The sequence below is a fragment of the Dipodomys merriami genome, unplaced genomic scaffold (assembly GCF_024711535.1).
Source record: "Dipodomys merriami isolate MVZ:Mamm:240054 unplaced genomic scaffold, mDipMer1.0.p SCAF_397, whole genome shotgun sequence".
In the NCBI taxonomy this organism is placed as follows: Eukaryota; Metazoa; Chordata; class Mammalia; order Rodentia; family Heteromyidae; genus Dipodomys; species Dipodomys merriami.
The window spans coordinates 854416-865465 of NW_027205570.1; positions in this window are offsets into that span (position 1 = coordinate 854416).

Here is an 11050-nt window from a genome sequence, read left to right on the forward strand (position 1 = left end):
CTGATGTGCCAGACTCAGCTCAACCCAGGGAAAAGTCACCCAGCTCAGGCTGTCAGACCCAGGAGTGGCTTTCTTCACTAGGAAACAGAGCGACAGGCTGTCCATCCCTTTAGCAGACTCTACAATCAATTGAAATTCAGTAAACATAAATCCTGAGAATGGCTCCAGGCTGGGCTCTGTGAGTGTCTCAGGAGCTAACCCTTCAGGGAAAATCTAATTTTTACTGAAAGGCCTCCACTCTACCCAGAACCTAGCCTCATCACAGCATCTCCAAAGTAGAGGAAACATCCATCTCCCTCTTGTGATACTCAAAACAGATTTCCCTCCCATTGAACTATACTGGGAGGAGGATCACAAAATCCTGGGTAAAGCAGAGCATTTTTGTGCCTTCTCAAACAAACTGACTTAAGAAACCAACCAAGCCACAGGAAAATCAAACACCACAAGTAGACCAGAGACTCCAACAAGAGGCTAGTAATGGACACAAGGGAAATACAGGACTTTCCTAACCCAAAAAATCAAAGAATTTTTTTTTTTTACCTTTCATAAATTTTTTTTCTAAAACTTCTTTTAATTTTTACCTTTAAAAAAATTGTTTTCTAGTAACTTTTTTTTCTCCCTCTTATAATTTTTATTTTAGGGGTATATGTGTGTGTGCATGTTTTCTTTCTTTTTTTTTGCTTTTTAAAAAATTATATTTTTTTGTTTAGCTCTACTGAACTTTTAATCTTTTTTTCTTCCTCATTCTTTTCACCTTTTCTTCTCTTTCATTCTTCTTTGTGAGACTTAATTGCTGTTCTGCACATCCTCAGATTACCCGTAGTCGATTATTAGACCTTATCCCCCACAGAGTACACAATTAATCAAGAAATATATTAATCAATTCAAAACCTCTTAGACTTACATTCTTTAGTAGCAGTACTAACTCTTTATACCTATATAATATTTTAATTATTTTTATTGTTAAGTTTTTCAGGTCTCCTTCATATCCCTCCACTTCTCTAATTATATCCTCATTCTTTTTGTATTGTCTGATATATTTATTCATTCATTTCAGTAATCAATAGCACCAGATAGTTAGTTTAAATATATGAGTGCCATTTTACCAATCACAGTTTTTCCTCTTGAAATGGAATTAATCATGGAAAAATAGTCATGTCCTCTTCTGTGAGAAACCTGAGACCTTTTATACCCCAGCTTAAGAATGTAAAACAATAAAAATCACACATAATTTTTTCCTCTCTAAGAAGACCAAAAGCCAGGAATGTGCTTTTTATAAGACAGTGACATGAACAAAACATTATGTCAAAAAACAAACTTTACAACTTTGGCCATTGGGGGAGTGAGATGGGAAGGGAGGGAGAGGGGAAAGGATGGGAAGGTGAAACAAAGGAGGAGGCAACAATGCTTGATAAGAAATGTATTCATTACCTTGCCCAGGTAATTGTAACTCTTCTGTATGGTATTTTCACAATAAAAGAAGAAAAAGAGAACAAAAGGCAAAACAAAAAAAGCAGTGACACTTGTCAGTTCCTTGTGGAGTGGTAATTCCCAAGGCCACCATTTATAAGGAACAATGGTTTCATATAGATGGGCTGAAGATGTCACACAGCTAAGACTATTCCCATGAAGAGATTATGTAGACACTATCTTTTTTTTTGGGGGGGGGGGTCCGGTCGTGGGGCCTGAACTCTGGGCCTGGGCGCTGTCCCTCAGCTCTTCAGCTCAAGGCTAGCGCTCTACCTCTTGAGCCACAGTGCCACTTCCGGCTTTTTTCTTTTTGCTTATGTGGTGCTAAGGAATCAAACCCAGGGCCTCAGGCATACAAGGCAAGCGCTCTACCACTGAGCCACCTTCCCAGCCCCCTGTAGACACTATCTTTATTGCACCTTTTCCCATGGTCTTACTCTTCCCAACTCTTTTGTTGTTGTTTTAACAGAACATCACTATTTCCATTTCAACCATCCACCAAATCTCCTTTAACACGCTGAGTATTTATTTTAGAGAAATAAAGCTTTAAGAAAAATTAATATGATTTCCAAAAAGCATGAAAGACACGAGCTAAGTTAAGAAGTTGTCAAATCAGACAGGGAAGATTGAGAAGATTGAGTAAGCACTTAGCTTGGTTTCCTAACCATGACAAAATCTTTAGACTCAGTGAGTGGACACATGATTCTGCACATAATCACTGAAGTGAGACCACAGAATGACAATGGTTCCTGGGCTACTTCTTTACTCTTCTGGTCTGACACCCTATTCTCTGCGGGTACTAAGTTATTTATGCTCTCTTCAATCCCTTCAAGTGACTACCGGTTTATAGGCATGCACAAGGTAGGCTTGTTCTTCTTTTTGAAATTTGTTTTAGGTTCAGAGAGACATATTTTTATTCTGTAATTCAATACTTTTTGCCTACAAACAAAAATCACAAGAAAAAGTCATCTAAAAGAGGCATTCTTGGTTAAAGGCATCCTAGATGGTAATCTCCAAACTCTGATAACATATTTCACTCTTTGTTTTGACATCCTTTTGCGTTCTTCCCCAACATTTTTTTAAAAATTTGAACTCAGGGCTTGGGAATCTGTCTCTGTTTCCTTTTTCCCCTCTCAAAGTTAATGCTTTACCACCTGAACCACAGCTTCTCTTGTAGATTTTTTGGTTGTTAAATGGAGACAATTGAACCATGATCCTCAGATCTCACCCTCTGAGTAGCTAGGATTTCCCAATGAAGTTTTAGTCAAAGCCATGGCAGTGTCAATACCCTTGAAGACATAACATACATCTTATGAACAAAGACATTCTCAACACCATCACAGCACAACAACTGATGTCAGGGACTTTACAAAGCAATACATTACTACTATCCATATCTCCTTCAAACTACAGTATCACATACTGCAGCTGGCTATTCAGGCTCACTGGTTGCCTAGAACTGCCTACAGCAGTTTCTGCTTTCCTATTAATTTGACTTGAAACATGAAGATAAGGACTTTCTTTGTTCAATATCCCTCAATTTGAATCTCTTAGATGTTTTGCCTAATTTGCTGTTTATCGATTTTTAACTTGAAGTGATAGTGTGCTCATGTCAGAGCAACCTTTTTATTTCTCCCTTTGATTGGTTTACTTTAACCATTTGATTAAGAGAGCTATTATATGGCTATCAGGGGGTAGCAGAGAGAGGGGAAGGCCAAGTAGACAGGCTAAATATAGGTCAAAGTACATTATATGCACATATAAAAATGAACAATGAGACAGGGTTTGGTGGTCAAAGCTTATAAACTTAGCTACTCACTAGGCTGAGAGCTAAGAATCATGATTCAAAGCCAGTCAAGGCAGGAAAGTCCATAAGACATTTCTCTCCCTTTAACCACCAGAAAACTGGAAGTGGCACAGTGGCTCAAGCGATAGAGCACTGGCCTTGGGCTGAAGAGATCAGGGACAATGCCCAGGCCCATATCTCAAGCCTCAGGACTGACAAAAAATGAAGCTGGAAAAATTGGATGACAAGTGTAATTCTTGTTAAGTGGGAGGCTGAGATTTGAGGATCCTATTTCAAGGCAATTCGAGCAGGAAATGTCCACGAGTGTCTTACCTCCAGTACACTACCACTAAAAAAGGAAGTGGAGCTTTGGCTTATTTGGTCACAAGCTAGCCTTGAGCAAAAGAAGCATAGGCATAGTTCCCAGGCACTGATTTCAAGATCCAGGACCTGCAAAAAAAAAATAAAACCAAGTAAAATTTACTAAAATTGCCTTAAGAAGGGATAGAAAAAAATGAATACTTTTGATTTGAGTACATTTTATTCTGCATGAAAATGTCTCTATATATGCTAATAAAAACTCAAAAGAAGTTGTTGTAGGTTACCTCTGAAAATGTATTCCTGATTAGATTCTGAAATATTTGCATTCATTGTATCAGTGTGTACTGATGTTTCTCCTCTAATAATATTAATGAGAAAGCTGGCAATGGTGGCTCATACTTATAATCCTAGCTACTGGGAAGGCCGAGATCTGGGGATTGCTGTTTTGAAGCCAGCCTGGGAATGGAAATCCGTGACACTTATCTGCAAAAATTATTCAAGAATTGCCGGAAGTTGTTCTATGGCTCCATTAGTAGAGCACTACGTTTGAGAAAAAGGAGCTCAGGGTCAGTGCCTAAGCCCGCAGATCAAGCCCCAGGATTGGCATACACACACAAATAAGGCATACACACACAAATAAGTCTTATGACTTGTAAATAAGGACTTGTACATATTTCCCATAAATTCAATTTCAGACATCACTATGTACTGTGTGAGGTTTGAGTGCTCTGGGATGTACAACATATCTATTAGATTATGTGAAAGGGGCATCTACACTAAATTCTCTCATTCAATTTATATTGATCAGTTAGCATTCTATCATGAGAAAGAACAGCATTTCGTATTTATTAAATATTCACTTACTTGTCAGTATATACATGGACTCCTATCTGAATTATTTACTATTTTTAATAACTTAATTGTTCTTTTAAAGTTCCTATCATTTGCCTAATTTTAAATCACGTTAGTAAATTATGACTTAATGCTATAGCTATATAGCATTTCAATATTCTCATGAATTCACACATCCACAGCCACCATAAAGTATAAAGGTTTTCCTTGACCCCCTAAAAGATCTCGTGTCTTTCTGTAGTAAAATTCAACTCCATACTGAGTCACAGGTTGTATGATTGATAGACCATCACTACAATTAATCTTTCATGTAAAAATATTTATAAAGTAATATGTCATTTTTATGACTGGCTTCTTCTGTTCAGTTTATTTTTTGAGACAAAATTTTATTGTGTTTATTAATATTTACTTTTACATGTGGCATGCTCGACTATAGTCTTTTTCCTTTATCTAATTTCTGGTTCTATACATTCAAACAAGCACCTTACTAGAGTACCTACACACAAACTTGCATGCACGAACACACACACACACACACACACACACACACAATCTATATATGTATAACACATATTAATATATAATATATTATTATATAATATATATTATGTAATACAATATATAAAATATACTATAGTGTATATACTATATATGCACTGTTATATAATATACCATATTATATATACATTGCATATACTATATATACATACTATAAAACATTATGTACACTGTTATATATTGAATATCATATAACAGTGCATATTATGTCATTATGTATTACATATAATTTATTGCATGTTATATAATATATAATTATACAATATATCATATGAGTAATATATGATATAATAGGCATTATATAATATGCTTATACAATTTATGTTATGTATTATATATGGTGTATAGTATGTATAGTATATTGTATATAGTTCATATAATATATTATATATTATGTATTATATACAATATATTATATATTTTAAATCATATATATTTTATATTATATAATTATGCATTTTATACAAGTGGACACTATATGGTCCATATGTAGTATACACAATATATTTCTCATAATACATAATATGATATATTTACTATACACTATATTATATATCATATACCATATAATAATAATTTATAATAATACACAGTAAATATAAAATTTAATACATATTATAATATGTAATATAAATACATATATACAATATTGTTACAATGCCTTGTACTGGTGGCTCACTCCTGTGGCCATAGATACCCAGGAGGCTAAGATCTGAGGATTGTGGTTCAACGTCAGCCTGGGGAGGAAATCCATGAGATTCTTATTTCCAATTAACCACTAGAAAAATTGGAGTGAAGCTGTGGCTCAAAGGTACAGTGTACATTGGGAAAATGTGTCTAGGAACAGTGCCAAGGCCCAGAGTTCAAGACCAATAACCAAGGAGAGGACAAATATCTCACAGTCTTTGCTGCCTGGGTTAGTTTCAAATCACAATCCTCTGTTCTCAGTCGCCTGAGTAATTGGTTTTACTAGATTGAGCCACCAAGTCTGGATTCTGGTTGTTTTTCATTATATTCCAATTATCTCCTGTTATTTATGCCTGTATTCAGGTTAGCTATCAGTGTTCTGCAGTCAGAAATAAGTTTTTTCTATATCTTATTTTCAACTCCAAATAGTAACAGATCCATCAGTAGCAGCAGCCCCTTCCAGCTAGCTACGGTATCCTTAGTTCTGCTTGGATCTTTGATGATGTCTTTCCTTTCTGATTTAACAAAACATCCCTGATCCTGTCATTTCCCAAAATAGCCCTGGATCTTTTCAGTGAAGAATGACACGTAGGAATCAACCTCTGGATGATAGGCAGTGTTTTCCTATAGACCTGCCTCCCTTTCTGGGGCTCTGCGTGAACATTTCTTGCATTGTTCTGCTTACCTAATAAAAACAAGAGAAAGGGTATTCAGCACACATTTTAGTGGCTCCATGTTTTAAGTACCCTTGAGGAGGCCTGGAGTGATTTTGCCTGGACATCAGCCATTTGTACATACACAGTTTATCTATTCCTAAGTAGATGCAATCTAGACCCAATGGGGGCCTTGCTACACAGAGCACTCAACCTCGATGTACTCAGGAGTTGCACAGAGGCTATTTCCAGATATTATCCTACACATGCATCTTATACTAGGAGACAGAATATCCATTGACAAGGTGTAGTTACTCTGTTATTCTCAGAGGATAAAATGCTATTCAAAACAACTCTGGACCTTTATTTTCTTATTTCACATTGTGGGGAGCTAAGTGCCAGACATCACTATTTCCTGTACACTGCAATATGCTACAAGATGGGCAGGCATTCCCACAGCAAATTTCTGTTGGGGGGGGGCAGTGATTGTACTAGGGCTTCAATTAAGGGACTGGGAAATAAACTTTAATTTTTTCCAAGGCTGGCAATCTACCACTCGAGCTCCCCCTCCAAATCTGGCTTCTATTGGATTAATGGAGATAAAACTGGGTAGGAAGAAAAGGAGGGGATGGAGGATGTGAGATTGTGATCCATTTGTATCCTCCTCTGGAAAGGTCAAAACCTCCCTGTTGTACAACTAATATGTGCTATTATATCGAAAGGCAACTAGAGGTCTAATAACCCAATAATATTCTCTTGTTTTTGAGTTCCTGGGAAATTTACCATGTCTCTTGCTTTGTCCCCCCACCTTTTTGGTGCTAGGACTGGGACTTAAACTCAGGGCTTGGTTGCTGACCCTTAACTCTCCCTTATGACTAGTTCTCTACTGCTTGAGACACAGCTTCACTTCTAGCTTTTCACTAGTTAACTGGAAGAAAGAGTCTCTCCAATTTTCCTACCCAGGCTGAATATGAACCCCAATACTCATATTTCAGCATCCTGAGTATCAAGGATTATGAATGTGCACCACTCAGATCCTTGTTATCTCCCAATAACAAGTGTTATCTTTCAGTATGAAGGGTTTCAGAGAATTCAGCATTTCTTCATGGTGCCCAGATTTGTGCACAAATCTCAATTAAAATTCAACACCAAGCCACACATCCACCACAGATGCTACTCCCTAATCTGCTAAAAACAATCTGGCTCTGACATCTAGAACTTCTACATGACAGCCATAGCTTGGCATGTCATTTTTTATTTTTGAGAAAGTGGAGGTTTCTGATTTACCAATTTATTATTTAAAAAATGTTTCTGAAAGTAGCGCTGTGGGTCAATTGGTAAAATGCTCTCCTTGAGCTGAAGAACTCAGGGGAAGTTCACAATTCAAGACCCACGACTGACAGAAAATATAAAAAAAAAATAGCTGAGACAACATTTGTTTCTGTGCCAGGCATAATAATACATGCTCATAATCAAAGCATGCAGAAATATGAAAACAGGAAGATCTATAGTTTGATGCCTAAGGAACAGAGTAATAGGTTATGTAAAAAAAGAACCAACAATAAAACATAACTCCCCAAACAAAAACAATAATTTTTGCAATCAACCAACATTTCTGAGTTGAAGTTAAGATAAGTGCTTTGTGTCAGTATATGTGGTTCATGCCATAATCCTAGCTACTCAGGAGACTGAGATCTGAAGACCAATATTGCAAACCATTTGGGGCAGAAAAGCCCGTCAGACACTTATCTCCAATTAATCACCAAAGTGTGAATGCCAGCCTTCTGTGAAAAAGCCAAGTTAGAGCATAAGTTCATAAGTTTAAGCTCTTCTAATGGCACAAAAAGCAAAGTTAAAACCAAGGCAATACAAAAACAAAGACAACTGTTCACATGAATCCTGGCCAGCTCACTCCCAGAATGAGCGCTAAGATTGTGGATTAGTGGTAGAGTGCATGTTTAACATGTATGAAGCCCTGGATTCTATTCCTCAGTACCACATAATCAGAAAAAACTGGAAATTGTTCTGGGGCTCTTGTGGTAGAGTGCTAGCTTCGAGTAAAAGAAGCTGAGGGACAGTGCCCAGGCCCTGAGTTCAAGCCCCAAGACTGACAAAAAAGAAAGAATGAAATATGTAAAAATGTTTTATCATTGAATTTCTGTTTATGAGAATATTTAAAAAAGAAACAAAGTTTATGTATCCATGTGATTTGAGGCATCTGTACCTGGTAGTGGTGTGTAAATTACACAATGTTATCACCATATTGAAAGACTGATTTATATCTCTTTGTAGATGAAAAAAAAGTTCTCTGCATCCACATTGAATAGCCAAGAAGTACAATGTTTATCCTCTTAGCTCTCACAGTCATCAGATTTTTATTGAAATTCCAGCTCTGGAATCTTTAAAAAATTTAATTGTGAAGGTGATTTACAGAGGGGTATTAGTTATCACTATATTTCTTCTTGTCTAAGTTTAAAATCCAGACAAAATGGCTTCTAGAGCTCACATCTGATGACATCAGGGAATGAAGAACATGTCCATAACTTCAAGAAAAAAGACAGAATTTTATGTCTCCTTAGATTTTAGGTTTTTGAATGCACAGGGAGGAACCCTCAAGATTGAGGACAGGTTAAGGACAAAACAGTTCCTGTGATATTCCATCAAATGAAGCTGATTATTCTCTTACATTACTACACAGAAATGCAAAATTACATATTATCATATATATATATATATATATATATATATATATATATATTTAGGTTAATACCTGCAAAACTTGGAGAAAATGGGTGCTGAGTTTATAGCATTGATTACTACTAAAGGATGCGATTATAAGAGAAATGTATTTTGTGTGTTTCTGTAAGGGCGAGTGTGTGTGTGTGTTTGTTTGTGTGTGTGTGTGTGTGTGTGTGTGTGTGTGTGTGTGTGTGTGTCACAAGTGAGTAATGGAGTTTGAACTAGACCTCTCAGTCATTTGTAGTGTCTTTCCTCAATGTTGTTACTCTACCCCTTGAGTCACATTTCCTCTTCTGGATTTTGATTGTTTAATCAGAGATAAGTGTGTCTCAGATTTTTTTCTGCTGGCTTTAAATCAAGATCTACAAATTTCAGCCTCCCCTGCAGCTAGGATTAAAAAACAGAGCCACTGGTGACTAGCGACTATTTTCTACATTAACCACTTTAGAATACTTGAATATTAAATGTAAACAAGTGTTCTATTTGAAAAACGGAGAAAAAATAATGCTTAAAAAAACTAAAAACCAAATCTCAGAATTGCAAGTGGCTGAACACAGCATGAAATACAGGTTTTAGATTGTGCACAGAAACAACTATATTGTTGGAACCTGAGGCCATCAGTCTCCTAAACAAACATTATAGATAGCAATTGCCAGATTGTGATTTTAAAAAGGGTAATGATAGTTTGTTTTTTAAAAAATAATTTTAGGCTAGCACTGGTGGCTCAGGGCTATAATCCCAGCCACTCAGGAGACTGAGATCTGAAGATCATGGTTCAGAGCCAGCCCCAGCAGGAAAGTCTATGAGATTCTTATCTCCAGTTAACCATCAGAAAACCAGAAGCGGCACTATGCCTCAACTGGTAGAGTGTTTGCCTTTTACAGAAGAGTGCTGCGACAGCATCCCGGTCCAGAGTTCAAGCCCCATGACAAAATAATAATGATAATAATGATAATAATAATAACAATAATGATAACAATAATAATGCCTTTATGATGTTATTAAGGTGTTGTATAGAAAGGCTACCATTTCATAAGTTTTTTTTTTATTTTCTAAAGGTTACAAACAAGCCCATCTTCATTGCCAAGAGCCATTATTTTGTCATCTGCATTCCAGCGAATCTGTCTGTACACGCAATTTGAACTAGAAAGCAAAGCAAACTAATTTTGACAATAAATATGTTTTTCTCTATACATCTTATAACTTAATTCTGATAACACAAATTTAAAAAAAATCCCTATTACTCATCCTAATTACATGGCAGCCATTCTTGTCTGCAAGTTGAATTAATAAAACAAACATTCTAAGAATAATTTATTTAATGAGACAGAGGCCAGTTAGTATTAAATATCAGTCATGGTTAACTTTGTAAAATACACTACTTTCTATAATAGAAAATAAAATACGCCCACTTGCAGCTGGGAAGTTCTCAGTGGTAGACTGCTTGCCTTGTAGGCATGAGGCCCTGGTTTCTATCCCTCAGCACCACATAAGCAGAAAATCCCAGATGTGGCGATGTGGCTCAAGTAGTAGGGCACTAGCCTTGAGATGAAGAGCTGAAACCCAGGCCCAGAGTTCAGGCCACTCGACTGACCATGTATATATATACACAACATATATATATATATATATATAAATATATATATATATATATATATACATACATATATATATATATATATATATATATATATACATACATATATACCCACTTACAATAAGAACATATATATTTCAAGGTCGTTAAAAATAGGTACACATTTTTCTTGTTTTCCATTCTTCCGGAGTTTTTATTTTCCAGAATCACCTCTTTGCTAATATTTTATTATTCCCCAAGTCTGTGTGGCCCTATTCTTTTGGGTTTCTTTAGCCTACTTCGTACATGCCAAGCTTATTCAACTATTATATATGTATATGAATAACTTGAAAATGCCTATTTCCAATCAAATCTCTTTGTATACATTTCTGATGCTTAACTGCCATT